Source organism: Lycium barbarum, chromosome 9 (assembly GCF_019175385.1).
Source record: "Lycium barbarum isolate Lr01 chromosome 9, ASM1917538v2, whole genome shotgun sequence".
Taxonomy (NCBI): domain Eukaryota; kingdom Viridiplantae; phylum Streptophyta; class Magnoliopsida; order Solanales; family Solanaceae; genus Lycium; species Lycium barbarum.
This window is the reverse complement of record NC_083345.1, coordinates 85950622-85971878: the sequence shown is the minus strand read 5'-3', so window position 1 is coordinate 85971878 and position 21257 is coordinate 85950622. Positions and strand designations below refer to the sequence as shown.

Genomic DNA, 21257 nt, shown 5'->3' with positions numbered 1-21257 from the left:
CCCATTGAAGCTGGATGTTGGGAAGCATTTAGGTCATTATTTTCAATATGTGCAATGTTGGGTGACTGTCTTTCTTGTGGTTGAGGTGTTTGGTTTGGAGTTAGCATTTCAGTTTGGTAATGTTGAATCCCAAAGTTCTGTTCAATAGAGTTGGGTTGTTCCCCATCAAATTCATTCACAAATATGTGTTCTTCATTAGCAATGCAGAGTTGTCTGTCAATATCTTCTATGGTCTGACCTTCAGCATCAGTTTGATTGAAATCTACTATGAAACGGGAATTTCTGAATTTCTTATTGTTGTTGAGCAAGTACAAGCAAGTGGTAAGATCCTTGTCATTTGTTACCCGCATCCCCTTGGATGTTTTCTCATTAGTGTCAAACCATATGTTGTCCTTTTTCTGCTAACTATATTCTGTATGTGTCTCAAATAACTATTGACTGAATTCTTCGAAAGTTACACCACCATTTACAAGCATTAGGTTCGTCTCATGATTCACATAGTTGTTGGCGTCCCATTTTTCATTTAAAGCTACATAAATGCAGGTTGGCACCATTTTTATTAAACTTCCTGCATAAATAGAAGATGCACTTGCTAAAAAGACAATAGTCACACAGGTGCAAGGCATAATTGTTCAAAATAGTCAAGGTTTGATTGGGGGGAGAGTTGTATGCTAAACAATGCCTTAAGGCAGAACTTTTGGGAGGTGGTAAAACTTTGTTCAAAATTAAGCCTTAAGGCAGAACTTTGCAATTTAATATCTACCTTCAGGGAGAATTTTGCTAAACTATGTAAACTATGCAAACCATGCTAAACTTTTTTTTTGAGTTATTGCAAATCTCTACCTTTTGCTATCTTCAGGCAGAGTTGATTTTCATTGAAACTCTCCCTTGAGGCAGAGTTTACCTTATAAGGCAGAGTATGACTGATAAGGTAGAGTTTGCAGTCAAACTCTGCCTTCAGGGAGAGTTTTTCTATCTTCAGGTAGAGTTGATTTTGATTGAAACTCTCCCTTGAGGCAGAGTTACCTTATAGGACAGAGTATGACTGATAAGGTAGAGTTTGCAGTCAAACTCTACCTTCAGGGAGAGTGTTGCTATCTTCAGGCTGAGTTTCAAACTCTGAAAGTCATAGAGTGCGATGCTTATTTAAAAAATAAATTAAAATGCTGAAAAACTGTATATTTTCTTATACAAATTGAAATCCAAACCGTTTAAAATTTTTGATTTACTTTTGAACAGTTACTCCAATTTAAAATGGAGTAACTGTCTATATTCAAAAATATTGAAAAACTGTCTATATTCTTATCCAAATTGAAATCCCACCGGTTCAATAGTTACTCCAACTGCTCATATTCATAATTCCTACCTCTATAAAGCAATACAATTTTTGGAAAACAAACAAAAAACAATTTACATTCTCAAAAACAAATATATTCATATGCAAAATAGCATCTAATGGGAATAATATACGTCCTAATGGTGATGTTCAACCATACCAACGTCCTCATCGCAGGGAACCACATGATCATCCTCGTTTTAATTACCCTTACAACCATAATAATGTGAATCACCATCTTACTTGAGAAATCACTAATCGCAGGCGTGATGTAGCTTTTCTAAGAGCTCTTTACGATGCTTTAAGTAGAGACAATGATGATCTACGCTGAGAACTTCAATATGTCAGGCAAAGGCTCTTTCAGCACACTGGTCAAGTTGATGATGAAGCTATTTATAATGGTTATGAGTGATTTATAGGGGGTGGTTTGTTGTTTTTTCTAAGTATATTGTTTTATCTTTTTTTTTAGGACATGGATGTTTTTATTATGTTGTTATCGAAATATTTAAATATTACTATGTTAATGTTTTTAATGGAATATTACTATGCTTGGTTCTTACTATGTTATTTGTATTAATTTTTATAATCTATTTTTTTCATCTTATTTGTGTTCTGCAAATTTCATTTTTTACTCTGTTTGTCAAAGTCTGCCTTAGACCAGATTATGTTATTTTTGTAAGTTAAGGCAGAGTTTTTATACCAGATTATGTTATTTGTAAGTTCTGCCTTAAGGTATAACACTCTGCTGGTCAAAGTCTTCCTTTATACAAGATTATGTTATTTGTAAGTTCCACCATAACGCAAAGTTTCCCTGCAAAAACTCTATCGTAAGGCAGAATTCGCGTTATCAAACTCTGCATGATAAGGATAAGTAGAGACTTCACAGTAAAATTAAGTTTACTTACCAACACTTGACTCATCCTAAAACAAAGTTACTGAAGTTCTGAATTTCTGTCAGTACAGGCAGACTTTCAAAAAATTCACAACTAAAAAAAAGTTATGCTTGTATAGGCAGAGTTTCATCAAATTCACAAGTTAAGAAAAGTTATGTCTGTACAAGCAGAGTTTCAAAAAACACACAAGTTAACAAAAGTTATGCCTCTTCAGGCAGAGTTTCAAAAATATCACATAGTTAAAGAAAAGTTATGCCTGTATAGGTAGAGTTTCATCAAATTCCCAAGTTAAGAAAAAGTTATAACTGTACAGGCAGAATTTCAAAAAATTCACAACTAAACAAAAGCTATGCCTGTACATGTAGAGTTTCATCAAATATCACAAGTTTGTTATGCCTGTACAGGCAGAGTTTCATCAAATTCACAAGTTAAGAAAAATTTATGCCTGTACAGGCACAGTTTCAAAAAAATCACAAGTTAAGAAAAGTTATGCCTCTTCAGGTAGAGTTTCAAAAAAATCACAATTTAACAAAAGTTTTGCCTCTTCAAGCAGAGTTTCAAAAATATGACATAGTTAAAGAAAAGTTATGTCTGTACAGGCAGAGTTTCATCAGATTCACAAGTTAAGAAAAAGTTATGCCTGTACAGGCAGAGTTTCATTAGATTCACAAGTTAAGAAAAAGTTAAGCCTGTACAGGCAGAGTTTCAAAAAAATCAGAAGTTAACAAAATTTATGCCTGTAAGTTCTGTCTTAAGGTATAACACTCTACCGGTCAAAACTGTGTTTATAACCAGATTATGTTATTTGTAAGTTCTACCTTAAGGCAGAGTTTACCTGCAAGAACTCTACCTTTAGGCAGAGTTTTGATCAAACTCTGCCTAGTAAGGATAAGGATAAGTTTACAAACTTAAGTTCTGCCTTAAGGCAGAGTTCTCCTGCAAAAACTCTGCCTATGAGTAGATAGAGTTTGCACTGAAACTCTGCCTTATAAGGTAAGTAGAGGCTTCACAATTATGTCAACTGAAGTTATCACAACTCTACTTGATTAACTGAAGTTATCACAATTTCAGTACAATAACTCATAAGCATTGTATAATAATCAGAAGTAACATATAAATTAATCAAAATCAGAATATGAATATCAAAATCAAAATCAGATAAGCATTGTATAATAATCACAATATATTCTATGAATTCGATGTTGTTTAGTAAATTTTATCACCCGCAATGTTTATTTTCAGTTGAATATTAGATGTTTCTGAACAATTATATTATAATAACTCAACGAAGATAATAAATTTGAATCTATATGTTTTGTATTTACCAATTATATTATAATAACTCAACGAAGATAATAAATTTGAATCTATATGTTTTGTATTTACCTTTTTTGCGACGTTGTATTGAAGATAATGGATATTTCTGCGTTTCCAATCAATGGAGATTTCTGCGTTCAATGGAGATTTCTGTGTTCAATTGAGATTTATGGTCATTATGTTTGGATTTCGTTTGGGTTTCGTTATTTATATGTTTATGGTGTAGGAGTATTTCAGTCTTTTTCTTCCGTTCCATTAGATGGAAAGGGCAAAAGTTAAAAACTACGAATTAGTGTGGCAAAATTTAAAGACCAACACGTCTGAGGGGCATTCGCGCCAATTGCCCTACTAATGCTAGCAGTGTGTAGCTCAAATATTATTTTGTAAACCTATCTAGCCCTTTAAGATGATGCAATCTTTTTTCAATCAGCGGTTTTAAAACTAATGTGAACTTAAATTCCAAATCCACCTCTGAGAGGATTAATAGAACTTTCAAGGACGATTTTGTCACCTGACTAGGGCACCTCACATTGAAGTATGTAAAGAAAACTTATTGATCCTGGCCTCCCTATTCTCCAGGTTGAAACCTGTTACTGATCAATTTGAAATTGCAGCTGCTAGTTAATCTTCCACACGAGGCCAAATGGAAAAATTATAATCGAACGGGTAGACATCGTGAATTATGTGCTGCAACATGAATTGCATTAATTATTATTACTTAGAAAAGGAAGAACATTTTATGTACAGTAATATCACATTTAGCTAATTCATAAAGTGCTAGTACAATATAAACTTTGCTGTGTCCAAATCAACCAGTAGACTCGTCCACGTCGAGTCCCTGCTCCACCTCAGGCTCTGTTCCGCCTTATAGGCCACCCTCTCCTCCCATCTCCTTATGTCCTTTACTACCCACCTGATCCTTCCTTGCCTCACCTCCTTGCTTCCTTCCTATAACACGTGAATTATTACTATATATTAATCACCAAACAAACCATATGCAAGAAGCTACTTAATACAAATTAGAAATTTTGCAAAAATTACTTTGAATTGTGCCGAACACGTAACAAGAATTCTAGCTTCACTCCGAGCTATTCCACTATATTTAAGTCGCAATGTGATTCAAAAAATTTATATATACACAAAATCAATATTTTCCATATTTGCATAATACTCTCTCCATCTCTCCAGAGTTCAAAATAAGTGTCCACATATTTTTTGACTAAATTGTTCTTAATTAAATACTTACGTAAAAACTCACTTTATCCAAATAATCTAAAGACTCACTTATCTAAATAACCTAAATAGAAGTAAATTTAAATAAAATAATTGATTAATCTATACAATTAATTTTTAATTATACAAGAGAACACTTACTTTAAAGCAAAAAAAAAAAAAAAAACAAAAAAAACGAAGTGTACACTTATTATAAAGTGAAGGGAGTATAATTTTTCGTCAAATGAGAACTTAATTAACCTCCGCTATTGTCTATAAGATGATATACACCGACCATAGATCTAGGTACTATTTGCATTTTCCAATAAAAGTAGCTATAGTTAGTTTACCTTGGGCAAGATGTTGCTGGGACTCAGCGTTTTTACCTCTAGTTCCTCCGGGAACCACAGTCTCTCCTTGCTTAGCCCTCTCGTTCAAATCCTTTTTTTGTTGTTCCGTAGCCATATTTTAAAAGTTTTTTTCTCTCTCTGTTCTATTTTAGCTGTGACCACTTGTATATATACAAGTAACTAAACTACGTATCTGTAACATGAAGAAGACATTATAGTATGTGTTATGCTGATAAGTAGTAGACTATTAGGAGTAGGTATTAGAGCCTTACGTATGTTACGTTTAAGCAGAAGCGAGGGACACGTATTTTGCAACATGGCTTAAGGAGGATCTGTATTGGTGGCATGCTACGTCAAAAGAAAGAAAAATGTATCTATTCATTTTATTTTAATTTATCCCAAAAAGAATGTCATATTTTATAATTAGAAACAAATTGGATCCTAAAAAAATAATCACTACAAGAAAGTATAGAAATAGCAACAAAAAATTTAATATTTGGCAACAACTTAGTTTTCTTGTTGGCAAATGAACTTTTTTGTTGCCAAAGAATTTAATTTTGTTGCCATAGTAGTGATTATTGTTGCAAAAAGTATTTTTGGCAATAACAAAAAAGTTGCTGCGCGTTGTTGCAATAACAGCCGTTGCGAAAAGTCTATGCAACAAAAAAAAAATTGTTGCCAAAAGTACATTTTGCAACAATAATCAATATACGGCAACCAAAAAAAATTGCTGCCAAATATTTTTTTTTTCTTGTAGTGAATTAGAAACAAATTGGAACTTTAAAACCCCTTATGCCTTTAAGGTTATTTGGTTCATGGGATAAAGTGGGATATACCAGAATTAAATTTTGACTTAAATTTATGTTTTGTTCGTGAGAGGTATAAATAACACAGGATAAATTTATTCCTCAAATTGTTGTTTTATGTTATCTCACCTCTTATCCCATCTAAGAGATAGGATAGATTAGTCTCAGAACTATAATCACGAGATAATTTTGTCTGTCAACCAAACGACACCTTAATGAAAGCTTGACACAAGTATTTAAGATTTATAACATAGATTTCAAAAGCCTTTTTCATCATCCTTTTTCTCAAAATCTTTATGCATAGTTAAACAATGTCACATGAATTAACACCGAAGGAATAGCATCTACGATGGATCTAATAAAGGCAAAAAGATTTAGGTGTTAATTAGGTATGGCAAATAGGCATTTTCGATTGAATTTGACTGCGTTGAAATGTACTTAATCAATAAATGGATCGTTCCTCAATAGTTAGTCTAAGATTGGCCAACTAATGTCCAACTCGTTCAACTTAATCCATCATTTTTACAGATTTCACACTTACATTCCATGATTCTAAGATTTATCCCTTGATTTATGTTTATAAAATAACCTTCTTTATAGTTTGAGATGATATTACACTGCACCTCATTTTGATACTTTTGTAACAAAAGTGGTTCATATAATAAAGTTTACACAGTATTCCAAAATTGCCCTCATGGCTCACTTTTTGGTTTCTTAAAACCAACCCTTATCGCTAACATGCAAAATACTACTACTTATGTATGTTTTTGAACAAAAAGCCTCTTTCAGGTGCAACTTTATAGTTGATATATTCAACTTATGTGTTTTGAAATGACGTCGTCGATAACGCGATATAAAGACTCTTTACATTCAGCTAAATAGGAATTTTTATCCGAAAGCTTTGAGTTTTGAGTCGTTTATTCGATTTTAATATTTGTTCTTGTTTTCTTTCATCTAAACGTCAAACTCCGTTGGTTGGAGGCCAAAACGAAGTCTTGTCGTGACAATCAAGTGATCTTCAATTCTCAAAGTCCCAGGTCACTGCTCAACAAGAGGTAATCCTCTTCACTTTTTTAATATTTGATTTTTCGGTTATGTTAAAAGTGTGACAGGCTAGATGATCTATGTTTTCTTATAAATTATATTATATGTTCTTGTTTGAATTTTAGTCAGTGGCGCAGTCAGGAATTTGGCGAAGGGTGTGCAAATTTTCTTTTCACTTGTGTTAAGGGTGTACAAAATTAAATATATACTCATAGTAGCTAACATTTAACCTATGTACACCGCGTAATTTTCCGACGAAGGGTGTGCACCTGACCACCCTTGGCCAAACGTGGCTCCGCCCATGACTTTAGTTAAGTGTTTTACATTCTGCAACCCCTTCTCCCTTCCCTTTTCTTTTCAGTGTTGTTTCTTTCCTTAAGATGGTGTTAGTATGAATTTGTGAAATGTAACTATATGTGTTCTTTGTATAGGGTAAAAACTGAAGGTACACGTAGCAAGGTATGGTGTTGACATGTGGCAAGTGAAATGAATTAGGATGCAATTCAATAGAGATCCCGGAGGAAACTATTTCACACGCGTCTATAGCAAAGAATCCAGATCAATTATTGTGGAGCAATTATTAGCCTCAGGCGTTACATATCCGGTCCGGGTATGTAGCTAAACGTAATGCATTTGTAAATAAGGAGCATTTATTGATCATTATTATTCATAATGACAGAATGATTCGCGGCATTTGGCTTCAAAATTATCACCTATAAAAGGAGCTCAATATTGCATCCAATTCTAGCATAAAAATTTACACTTTATGCACTCAATCAAATTATAGTACGATTCATTTACTTTTGTTTTGGATACAAACTGTTCTTCAAGGCTTGGAATCGATTCGGAGTCATCTTCATTGAGAGATTTTTCTGAGCTCAAGCTATCCAGACTTATTTTATTATTGTTTTATATTTACGTGGTTTCCTTACTTATCATTCGTTATTTACACTATTTATAACAAATCAATATGCATATCCTTTAAATCGCTAAACAAATTCAATTGTACCTTTTGAGGGTAAACAGTTTGACGCCCACCGTGGGGGCTAAAGATAATTGTGGTGTTGCTTTGTTGCTCTTAACCTTACTAATCACTTATAAATTCTCCAAAATCGGGTAAATCTTACGGAATATGGCAGGCACTGGAGATCAAACCAACGCCCTTAACAATGAGTTGTTGAACAACACAATCACCCAAGAAGTCGATCCGGCTACTAGAGAAATTCGGGAAAGGAATAAACCTGCGGCTTCACTCCAGGGTTAGAAGCACACCGGGGATGATTTAACCCCAAACGATGATGATGACGTGAAGGTGAAGTAACGTTACCGGGTCCGACTTGAGAAAAATCTTTGATATGTACAAAAGGTAATTGCAAACCTATAGAAGAAAGGTAAGACATGTGCAAACGGAGGCACAACAGTCAGGGCCGAGGATCAGGAAGAAGGCATTAGAATGGTTCCGGGAATAACGAAGCACCGAAAATCATGAAATATCTTCAGGCCCTATCCAGTCGGTTAAGCAGAATGAGAAAGAGTTAACAGTCGATTGGACTGGAACGAAAAGAAGTTCAATGTATTCAACACTCGGATAGATCAGATTTCGGGAGCACCACCGGTTTTGAAATGACCAGATTCAAAGAGATACATCCAATTGTCGTTCCCTCCTAGTGCAATGCCAAAGTTGATTCCTAAAAGGTTCAAAATGCCGGATCTTCCCAAATATGACGGAACAGCGGATCCTCAGGAGCATGTGACATCATACACTTGTGCCGTTAAGGGAAACAACATGCAACCAGATGAAATTGAATCTTAAAAATGTTTGTTGAAACACTTTCCAATGGTGCAGTGTCATGGTATTCTTTATTACCTGAGCATTCTGTTAATTCTTTCGAAATGTTTGCAGATGCCTTTATCAAGGCACATGTCGGTACAAAATAGATATCGACTAGAAAGGCGAATATCTTTAAAATAGCGCAGGAGGACACAGAGCTGCCGCGGGAATTTATGATCAGGTGTAAAAAGGAACGCATGATTTTGCCTGTGGTACTGGAGAAATGGTAGCAGAAGGTTTTACTAAGGGGTTAAACCCAAAAATGTCAAGTGCCTCCTTAAAATTAAAGGAGAATGTTACGCCTCGGAAAATTTCATATCGTTGCCTAGTGAATAGGCTAACGTAGGGTAAGGAGTATACGATGTTTCTATAAGTAAGAAAAGTTATTTAGCGATTCTAATTAAGATTCCAAAGATGTTGGAAGTAAGAAGAGAAAGTTCCTTAAGGAAGGCAAAGCATATGCTGTGTTTTGGAAGAGTTTCGTAAAGTACCGAGCTAATGTTGACTTAATGATTTATTAAAGAGGAGTTATAACGCTCCTTAGATTGGTAATGAAGTGTTAAAAAAGTGTCAAGAAGGTTCCATAAGGATTGGAGATCAAACGAACGACGGAAATAATTTCTGAGAAATGGGGTTATACGACCGCTTATATGGTCCGTATAAGGGTCCGTATAAGGGTCCGTATAACACCCGACAGGAAGATGTTTTCCCTGATGGTGAACCACAGACACTTATACGGACCGTACAATGTTATACGGATTGTGTAAGCTGAATAAGTTGCAAGTATAAATACATGTTCCCACTCTTATTTTCTCATTCTTTCCACTTCTCCATCTCTCTCAAGACTTCTAGAGGGTTCTACACATTTCATCTTCAAGAATACAAAGGAAATCAAAGGTTCATATCATAAATTCAATTGAATCAAGTGCAAAAAGCTCACTAGGGTTCATCCAAGGCAAGAAATCTCTTTGGAAGTGAAACTAAGGTTTTCCTGAAGTGGAGTATTGCTATCCAAAACTCATTCCTACTCAATCAAAGGTAAGTTTTATGATCATTCCATGTTGTTTAAATTATTGAGAGGTTGAAAGACTTGGATTATAAGGAAGTAGAAAATGGGTTACAAACATGAGAATAGTGACATTGTTGAGTAGTAGATTAATATGAATCACGATTCTTGATATGTTGTGATTATAATTACGTTATGAATGATGTTAAGAACATTGGATAGACATTAGTGAGGATGAATGTAATTTTGTATTATGATCATGATTATGGATGACCTTGAGAGGGAATTGTGGGAGTTGGATAATGATGAACTTGACAAAAGTTATTGATTATGATGTTATGAATGTTATCATTGATGATTGGGAGTTGATATATGATATGGAGAAAGTTGTATAAACAAAGAAGGTGCTGCCCAATTTTTCTCTTGCTTAGTTCAAGTGTGCTTACGTTATCGATTATCTAATATTAGTATGAACTCTCTTGAAGGTAGAAACGTGAATATTTTCCCTCATTCTCCATGACCTTCTTACATTCCGGAAAGTATGAGTCTATGTTCATGAAGAGCCTCATATGAGATAAAGATAAGAGATACGTTATGAGTATGATAATGATGATGATGAGCTTAAGTCTAAAGATTCTAAAGTTCATGATATGATGCTTCTACAGAGCTAATGATCCTAATTATGATTAATTAATGTCGTTCTTTGTGCTACTCTCACCTTATATGCTAATTCCTTTAAGGTAAGGCAGAATGCTTATGAAACTTCATAATGGAATCGGGGGTTCACGACTTTACGTCGCCCCGATAAAGTATAGTTGTCTTTGAGTTCCTATGCATGCATTATGATGAGTACATGATGATGATATTACACTGTGCCTTTATGGCCGGGCAGACACCGCTAAGGCGGGCAGCGTATACACCATGTCTAGATGGCATGGGCAAACACCACTAGTGGGCAGCATGAGATGGTTACCCCGGATGCGGGCTAATGATGATCACACCGTACCTGCATGGTCGGGCAGTTTATACATATATGCATACATGATACGATGATGTTTATGAAGTAAGTTAGCATGCATTATTTCATTCTTAAATGTCAGTCAGTTACAGGTTGTTCCTTACTTGATGTCTCTTGGTTTCATTGATGTATCATTATTTTCTATGCCTTACATACTCAGTACAATGTTCGTACTGACGTTCTTTTCTTTGGACGCTGTGTTCATGCTCACAGGTAGACAGGGAGACGACGCGGATCCATAAGAGCTATTAGCAGATTTATAGGAGCACCTCATTACTCCGGAGGTGCTATTTTGAGATATTATTTTGTGTACATATTGGGGCACGACGGGGTCCTGTCCCGTCCTTATGTCTAGTACTCTAGTAGAGGCTTGTAGATATGTATGTGTGGGTGATATGGTCTCATGATTTCCCTCTTTGTATATCTATCATTTGGATAGCCGAAGGGCTTATGTATATAAATGCAGATATGGTTCAAATTGAAAATAGTTTTCCTTATGACTAGACGTGTGAGGACAATAAATGTATGCAGGATAAGTATGATGGGTATTAGAATGGGTGGTGCTCGGTAGTTAGCTCCGGGTACCCTTCATGGCCCCTTGTCGGGTCGTGACAAAAGTGGTATCAGAGCAGTTCAATCCTAGGAAGTGTCTACGAGCCGTGTCTAGTAAAGTCTTGTTTATGGTGTGCTGCGCGCTACATCTATAAACAGGAGGCTACAAGGCATTTAGGAAAAATTACCATTCTTCTCCTTACTAGATCGTGCGATAGAGCTATGTTATAAGATTTTCTCCTCCCTAATTATGCGTTATGATTTCAGTGATGCCGCCAAAGAGAAAAGCTACAGCTGCCCCGAAGGGCAAGGCTACAACAGAAAGGCGAATAGAAAGGGAGCCGCCAACTAATGTAGAGGAAGGTGAATCACATAATGAGGCTCCATCAAACACCTCTCATACTCCACCTATTATAGAAGAACAAGAGGGGGCTTCAGTTCCAGCTCCTATGCCTCCAGTCCCTCCACCGGCTGCTTCGGGTCAACAAATGACCGAGGATATTCATCTATTGACACAGTTTGTTGCCGCTCAGGCACAACGGCAGGGTACATGTAAGGTGACAGGGCGATTAGTACTCGAGCCTGGGATTTTATGAGTTTAAATCCTCCAGAATTGTTTAGGTCTAAGCCGGACGAAGACCCGCAAGGTTTTATTGATGAGATGTTGAGGATATTGAAAATCATCCATGCCTCCGAATCTGAATCTGTGGAGTTGGCATCTTATAGACTCCGTGATGTAGCGGTCCTATGGTATAATAATTGGGTATCTTCAAGAAAGGAAAATGCACCTCTCTCGGTTTGGCAAGAATTTATCGATGCATTTATCCACCACTATTTGCCACCTGAGGTTCGTCGGGCCAGAACGGATAAATTCTTAAATTTGAAGCAGGGAAATATGAGTGCCCGGGAGTATAGCCTTCACTTTAACTCATTGGCTAGATATGCTCCGACTATGGTGGCCGACATGGGAGATAGAGTGCATAGGTTTGTGAGAGGCTTACGGCCACATTTATTCAAGGATTGCTTGACAGCTTCGTTGCAAGAGGGGATGGATATTTCCCATATTCAGGCCCATGTCCAGAACTTAGAAGAGCAGCAACATCCGCAAAGGAGTGAGCGCGATATCGATAGAGGGCAGAGTAAAAGGGCCAGATCTATGGGTACCGGTAGCGACTATAGAGGGGGATCAAGGCAGACACATTTTAGATATTCAGGCCAGTCAGCGACTAGTGCACCTCCTCAATTTGCAGGCAGGATATTTGACTGCTCCATTCATTCAGGACAGGGTAAGAGTTCGAGAGCCTCAGGTTCTCAATTTGGGGGTGATTATAGCCAGGGGAGACCACCAGTACTGCGATGTAGCCAGTGCGGTAAGTTACATTCTGGTCAGTGTCGCCGAGGTTTAGATGCTTGCTATGTCTGTGGCCAGGTTGGGCATATGATGAGAGATTGTCCATCGATGAGTGGTAGAGTTGGGGTTCAGCCCACAGAATCAGCGGCTAGTTCTTTTTCTGTGCGCCCGATAGGGCAGACTCCCCAGATTCCAGCAGGTCGAGGTAGAGGCAGAGGGGGAGTGTCCAGTTCAGGTGGCACCCAGCCCCGTATCTATGATTTAGTCGGACGACAGGATCTCGAGTCCTCCCCGGATGTGGTTACATGTATACTATCTATATTCTCTCATGAGGTTTATGCATTGATAGATCCGGGTTCTACGCTATCTTACATTACTCCTTATATTGCTGGTCGTATTGGGGTGAAACTCGAGCCAATTAAACCTTTTGAGGTATCTACTCCGGTTGGTGATCCCGTGATAGCTAGACAAGTATATAAGAACTGTGTAATTGTGATATGTGATCGCCAGACTAAAGTTGATCTAGTTGAGCTGGAAATGCTAGATTTTGATGTGATTATGGGTATGGATTGGTTGGCCTCTTGTTATGCCAATGTTGATTGCCGAATGAAAGTTGTTCGATTCCAATTTTTTGGGAGAACCCGTGCTTAAATGGAAGGGTAATACCGCGTCTCCGAGAGGTAGGTTTATTTCCTACCTTAAGGCAAGGAAGATGATAGCTAAGGGCTATATTTATCACTTAGTCCGAGTTCATGACACCGAAGCAAAGCCACCAACTTTTCAATCCGTCCCAGTAGTGAATGAATTTTCAGATGAATTCCCAGATGAACTCCCAGGTCTTCCTCCGGAAAGAGAGATCGACTTTTCATGAATCATGCTCTATGGTCATCCAGTAATAACCCGTCCTTAGGATTTTCTTTGCAAGGACGAATTTGTTCATGTGGGGACCGCATGCCCCTGCATGCACTTCTTTCAGCAATTTTGTAGCCTCTCCGGCGTTCACGCACCTGAGTAAGCCAAGGTCAGGTGTCCTTTGTACAATACTTCTTTGTTCAGGAAGAAACCATTAGCCAGCCTCCTGATAGTTTTCTTCTGATTTGATGAACTCTCTAAGGGGTATTATCCCTTCTCTAAGTATGTTTTGATGTCGATGTACCATGGTTGGCCATCTGGCTGGGCCTCGATGTGGGCGCAGTGAGCCTGTTCTTCTCTTAATGTGATCTCCAAAGGGTCAATGTGAGCACTCTAGGGGTGCTGGATCATGGAGGCTATCGTAGCTAACGCGTCTGCGAACTCATTTAGAGCTCTCGGGGTATGCCTGAAATCGATATTCGTGAATCTCCCGCACAGTCTTTGCACTAGATTTACATACGGGAGTATCTTATCATTTTTGGCTGCCCAATTCCCTTTTACTTGATTTATGAGTAAATCGGAGTCCCCGATTACCAACAGCCCTGATATGTTCATGTCCAATGCCATCCTGAGGCCAAGGAAACATGCTTCGTATTCTGCCATGTTGTTGGTACACCTGAAGTTGAGCTTTGCGGCCATCGGGTAGTGTTGTCCCGTTTCTGATATCAACACTGCTCCAATGCCTGACCTTTTGTAATTGACTGCCCCATCAAAGAACAGTCTCCAACCTGAGTATGGTTCTATCAACTATTCTTCCATAGCTATTACCTTCTCATCTGGGAAGAAAGTCCGTAAAGGCTCAAGCTCATTATCTACGGGGCACTCTGCCAGCAAGTCAACCAGGACTTGTCCTTTGATTACCTTTTGTACAACGTATATGATGTCAAATTCACTTAGTAGCATCTGCCATTTAGCCAATTTTCCCACGGGCATTGGTTGCCTAAAAATATATCTCAATGGATCCATTCGGGATATGAGGTGGGTAGTGAACACTGATAGGTAGTGCCTTAGCTTTTGGGCGATCCAAGTCAGAGAGCAACAGGTCTTCGCTACGAGCGTGTACTGCACCTCGCAGGATGTAAACTTCTTGCTCAAATAGTAAATTGTATGTTCCTTTTTGCTTTCTTCATCATGCTGGGCTAGCAGACAACCGAAAGCATTTTCTGATACTGACAGGTATAGTAAGAGAGGACTCCCTTGCTTGGGCGGCACCAGAACGAGAGGATTGGAGAGTTATCCTTTGATTTTGTCGAATGCCTCTTGGCATTCCTCCATCCAATTCGTGAGAGCGTTTTTCTTGAGCAATTTAAGGATTGGCTCCATGATCACAATTGACTGGGCTATGAATCACCCGATGTAATTTAACCTTCCCAAGAAACTCATGACTTCCTTATTGGTCTTGGGTGGTGGCAATTCTTGAATTGCTTTAATTTTGGTAGGATCCAGTTCAATGCCCCTGCGGCTGACTATGAATCCTAACAACTTTCCGGCAGGCACTCCGAATGCGCACTTAGCAGGGTTCAGCCACAGATTGAATTTGCAAAGCCTGTCAAAGAACTTGCGCAAGTGCATGGTGTGTTATGAGCTTTCTTCTGATTTTATGATGACATCGTCCACATAGACTTCGATCTCTTAATGCATCATATCATGGATCAGGATAGTCATGGCTCTCATGTATGTGGCGCCGGTATTTTTGAGGCCGAACGGCATTACCCTGTAATGGTAGACTCCCCAAGAGGTGATAAAGGTTGTCTTCTCAGCGTTTTCCTCACTCATGAGTATTTGGTGGTACTCGGCGAAACAATCCACAAATGATTGCAGCTCGTGCTTGGCACAGTTATCTATTAGGATATGGATGTTCGGGAGAGAGAAGTTATCCTTCGGACTGGCTCGGTTGAGATCTCGGTAGTCTACACAGATTTGGATCTTTCCGCCCTTCGTGGGTACTGGCACTATGTTGGCTACCCAAGTGGGTAGGACGTTACTTCCACTATTCCATACTGGATCTGCTTCTCTACTTCATCCTTTATCCTGATACTCATATTTGGCTTGAATGTTCGTATCTTTTGTTTGATCGGGGACAAAACCCTCTTTGATGGGCAATATGTGGGCCACTATTTCAGTGCTCTACCCTGGCATATCTACGTACGACCAGGCGAAGACGTCCACATATTCCTTTAACAAAGCTATGAGCTCTTCCCTTTGTGGGGCTCTTAAGTGAGCACTGATCCGTGTTTCTTTGACGTCCTCTTCGCTGCCGAGGTTGATCACCTCGGTTTCGTCCATATTGGGCTTCTTTTTCTCTTCTAATTCTTCCAACTCCTCTACCATCCCTTCTGGCATCATCGTCGTTTCGTCGTACCCCTGCTGCCTATATTCCTCGTTCGTTTCGCGACATGTCATGACATTTTTGGTTATTTTATTATGATTATTACTGAAAAAGCAAGGCAAAGTAAAATTAGGCTTATTCGTCGGTTGTTATAAGAAAATATTTCATTTTATTATCTAATAAGAACAACAGTTTTGCGTAGACCGGGGCTTCTTATTAATTCAAAAGCAAATGAGTTACTAATTGTGGTCCTGGTTCGGAACAAGGCCAAACTATTTCCATTTTGAAACATCATTAGGTAGTTTTAGAAAAAGGCAGTCGCTCGAGTCTCAGTCTACGCCGCCTCTTTTTAGCAAAAGATTATTTTTCAAGAAAAATCTATCTCTCTACCGAGGATCCAAGAGAGGAGTAGATTTCCAATTGTTCACGTGCTCTCCTGGTTTCAGACTATGTACGATGGGTGCCTCCTGGATCTTGTCGGTGATCGCATAGCATCCTTTTTTTTAAAACAGCAACTCGAGATCCCCGTCAAATTCTTCTTCATTTGGCATTGGCACGTTGTTGGGAAATGACTAGTACAACTTGGAATCGGCTGCGGCAGGTTCTCTGTTCTAAATTGTCTCTTGATAGCTTTTGCAAGCTCGCCCTCGCTAGGAGTATATCCCAGACCGAAGCGGTAATTCTCTTTCGGGATTGGCACGGGCTCAGTTATCCCTTCAAGTTCCCTTCCTAAGCCCTTTCCCATTTCAAAACCATTTCTTAGCATCGTGGAGGCAATCATTCTGTGGACTGTCGGCATGGGTCTGTCGACCTCCCCTTCTGAGTGGGTGGCCCCAACGTATTCCACCATGTGGAAGTTTGATCTGTTGGGATTCCTTTCAATTGCTGGTATAATGTTGTAGAGATGCTTCTGGGTATCTTTCTCGGCTTCAACCATAATTTCCTGGCCCTACCATTCAAATTTTATGGCCTGGTGCAGACTCGACGGTACCGCACCGGCGGAGTGGATCTAGGGTCTTCCCAAGAGCATGTTGTAATTTGAGGTAATTACCATGAGCTGGAACTCAGCCGTGAATGAGGTCGGCCCAACATGGATCTACAGGTCGATCTCTCCCAAGGACTCACTCAGGGACCCGTCAAATCCCCTGACACTCGTCCTGCTCTGTCAAATTTTGCCTATGACATAGCCAAGCTGTGTTAAGGTTGTTACAGGGAAAATGTTAAGGCCCGATCCATTATCCACAAGTACCCTTCGACCTTGTCATGGCATTCCAGGGTGATATGGAGGGCTTTGTTATGGGACGTCCCTTCAACGGGCAACTCTTCCTTGGAGAAGCGGATTTTATATTCCCCGTTGATATGGGCTACTAACCCGGCTAAGTCTTTACTACTTGTATTCGCTGGTACGTGTGTGTCGTCCAGCTTTTCATAAGAGCATGTCTGTGCGAGAGTGAGCTAGCTAGCAATGATAGCACCGCAATATGCGCAGGCGCCTTCTTCAAATGCTCAACGATGGAATAATCTTTTAGCTGCATGCGCCGCCAGAAATCTTCGGCCTCTCCCTCAGTTATCACTATTTTCTGAATGTTTTCCTTTCTTGCGGCGCTCTGGGCCAATTCCTCAGGAGTGTAGCATCGTCCTGAGCGAGTCATGCCCTGGGTCATAGTTGTATACATAGCGATTGGCTCTTTGGGGTCAGGTATAACCCGTTGCGCCACCTGGGCTGTCACGGGTGCTTGCACCAAAATTTTGAGCTTGGGTATAGCCTTAGGAACCTCCGGACTGAGGATCTAGACTTTGACTTTGGGTCGTCCCTGGAGCGTGAGGGAAGCAATTGTCTGTTCAGGAGGCTCGGTTATTTTGGGAGACAATGTTCCACAAGCTTCCCAGTCTTCATCCCTCTCTATCATGTGGACCGCGCGGTTTTCATGATTCGGCAACGGGTTCATGTTTATATTGGCTGCGCAGTTTCCAGAACGATTTCTCTTTCATCGATCAAATCCTAGATTTTGTGTTTCAGGTTTATGCAATCCTCCGTGTTGTGCCCGTTCCCTCCTAAATGGTAGGTACAAGTCTGATCGGCCCTTTAAAACTTGCTTTCGAGCTGTGCCAGCTTTGGTGGGGCTTTCTGAATTAACCCCGTGGTCAGTAGCCTTTCCAGTAGTCGAGCCCTTGGTTCGAGGAGCGTCGTGAATTCTCTTAAGGGTCTTTTCTCGAAAGCTGGACGTGGCGCATTATATGTTAGGGGTGGCGGCTGATTTTGGTAATTCTGGGGTTGATAGGCTTGTGGAGGGTGGTTTTGTGGTGAGTGGTAGTTTTGCTGGGGTGGTGGCTGGTATGTTTGTTTTGGTGGTTGATACGCTCAAATTACACCTATTAATGGCGTAAAGCAGACGTTGTCAAATATAGTAACCCAAACAAGGTTGGGGTCGAATCCCACAGGGAATATGGAAAGAAAAGGGTACTAATTGTATGCGATACTAGTCTTTAAAGTCTTTAATCCTATTCCGAATATTTTGAAAAGAGATTTGGTTTGTATTCGCTATTTTGAGGTGCTTGGAATTTGTTTGGATTTGGAGAACCAAAGTTGTGTCCCCGCGATGATTAGATGTTATGTTATGGGTGTCAATATGATATATTTCTAATGGGTCGAGGTTATGTATGCACTTAATCTCTAATGCACTTTCTAATATTTTCCAATAGTTAGAGAGTATTTCTTTTCATGATTTTCCCAAATGCAGAAAAGTTGTAAATAAGATTGATTAAATATGCCAAGTAGAACTCATCTTATCCCTAAGCGAGTTCACTAAACGAGGGTTAGCGCCCCGAGTCCTTGTTATATTATTTCAAATCACACCCTAGTTCATCTTTCCAAATAAACTAGGGTTTGTGCATGAACAAGTGTTTGCAACCACTAATGAACAATGAATACGAGAGATAATAAAACACATCACAACCCATTATATATATATATATATATATACAATGTTAGACACCCATTACATAGCACCCATCATTTGGATCCACAACTTTGATTAAAGAAACTACTCACACATTATGGTCTCAAAAGTAGTAAGCAATAAATGAGACATAAAGCTTACAAAGTGTGATAAAGATGATGGAAAATGGAATATTGTTGTCTTCACTAAGCTCCAAAAGGGGTGTATTCAATGCTCACCCACCAATGGAACTTTGTTCACGTGGTTGCAATAAAGATCGACTGCCAAAAAAAAAACCTAAAATGTTCTTTAAATAGGCTCCAAAAAACGCACAGCAGCTACTGACAAAATTTCCCCCGATAGCAAGATCGACGGACCGTCGATCGTTCGACGATCCGTCGATTTCTCCATCCTTTGTACCTTCAGCAATGTGTTCCATTGGACGGTGTCGTCGATCAGTTCGACGCTCAGTCGAGTATTCCGTCTTTCTCTCTTCTTGTTGAGAGATCCTGATTGACGACACAAACGACGAAGCGTCGATCAGTTCGACGCTTCGTCGATGCCTCCGTCCTTTGTCGTTTCAACTTTGTCATCACTGGAAAATCGAGCTTATCGACGCTTCGAAGGACGGTCCGTCGGCTGATCGACGGAACATTGATTCTTCATTTCTGGCCAATTTTTCCTTTGTTCTTTGCTTTTTGCTTTTGGGCCATTGTTTTCCTAAAACACAACAAAACATATTAGCGAGAACCATACTTACTTGAAAACAACCAAAATTCATAGTAAAAAGGCGTCAAATGTGCCACAAATTCCCGACACATCAACACCCCCAACTTAGGATCTTTGCTTGTCCTCAAGCAAGTCAGACAAAACAACCACAAAATAAAACTACAGCTATGCTAAAAATAAAGTAAAAGTGACTACAATGGTGCTTGCTCATCGCTACCGGCATGTGCATTTTTCAAATCAACTCCCTCTTTCCTCATTCCCAAACAGGGTACTTTCAAACAAACTTATTAGAATTGACCATGACGCTTCAATCGATGGCATCACATTATTAGAAGCATTTATGCGTGCGAGTATTCACTATTATGCCTTCACTTAGATTAGAGAATGTCCCACACACAATTTTACAATAAGAATCGGGACAAGGATGGATGAGAGTAGAAAGCACTCGCGCTCACAAAGAAGTTCATGATTTACAAGTGCAGATACCATATGCTTACCTTTAATTTCAATGCCTACACTTTCGGATGGTTCAGTTGTGATCACTATAGGACTTGTTCTTGGGTTGTAATGTAGGCTCGGGGACGGGTAGGATACTCATTTGGGAATTAGTGACTCATCCTCTTTGACACTACATATTTTGACCTTTCTTGTCATGCCCAATCTATTCATTCTTCAACTCATGACTAAGATGTGATTTTACTCTTACTAGAATTTACAATCTTTTAATGAGACAATAATATTATTATTATAAAACTATATATATACACTTTTAAAAAATTTGATCCGCTATCACATCCAATTCTCGACTATGCAACTCACACACCCCCAGCTTTAGGCTCTTGGCCTTTACTTCACACATATACCACCCCTAGCTTAGGCGATTTGCCTCTTTTCTCTAGTAGTGTCAAGAAGGGAACGGGTGCAAACATGGAATGAATTCATGAAGCGGGGAAAAGGTTTGTTACGGCTAATCAAGAGAGAAAGAAAGAAAGAATTATTAAAAAAATCAAAGGCTCAATGTGGGAACTAGTGATATTCATATAGAACGGGTTTTGGGCTTTTTAAGGTTGACGTGACTATTTAGAAAGAAAGCCTATGATCACTTCACAACCAACTATCCTAAGCAATATAGCACGACCTACCAGGCAAGTTCTGGATCCACATATGCTAACAATGAACACAAGCAGTTCTCACACTCACAATGGCATAAGGATTTAAACATTCAATTCATACACACTCTAATATCTATGATGTCACAAAAAGAACCATACATGTCAATTCATTACAACTTGAGATACGCAATAAACTTTCGGAGGGGTCAATTTCAAATCAATCCATTTTCAAGTTCATAAATATCCTTTTTCATTCAAACTTCATGCCATAAGTTCAAAATGCAACAACCATGAAAGTCACAATTACTTTAAATAAAACTTAACAAATATATATACTACAAAGTACATCAGGTTACCCCACCCCCAGCAAAAAGAGGATACATTATCCCCAATGCATCAAAAAAATCATACCATCACCCCATGGTAGTGGGGCCGACCTAAAATGCTCTAATCCTGCTGTTGCTACTGAGGTGTCTCCTCCGCAGCAGTACGAATGGGGGCCCTCTCTACTGCTGGCTCA

The 21257-nt window shown here is 39.1% G+C and overlaps 1 long non-coding RNA gene across 1 annotated transcript; it reads right to left on the bottom strand.

Moving 5' to 3' along the window:
* Positions 1-4226: 4226 nt before the first annotated feature.
* LOC132609053 (uncharacterized) lies at positions 4227-5368 on the bottom strand. Its single transcript, XR_009570658.1, has 2 exons — positions 5109-5368; positions 4227-4494 (listed from the first exon to the last, which is right to left on the bottom strand). It is a non-coding gene; the product is annotated as an uncharacterized LOC132609053 (long non-coding RNA).
* Positions 5369-21257: the final 15889 nt, after the last annotated feature.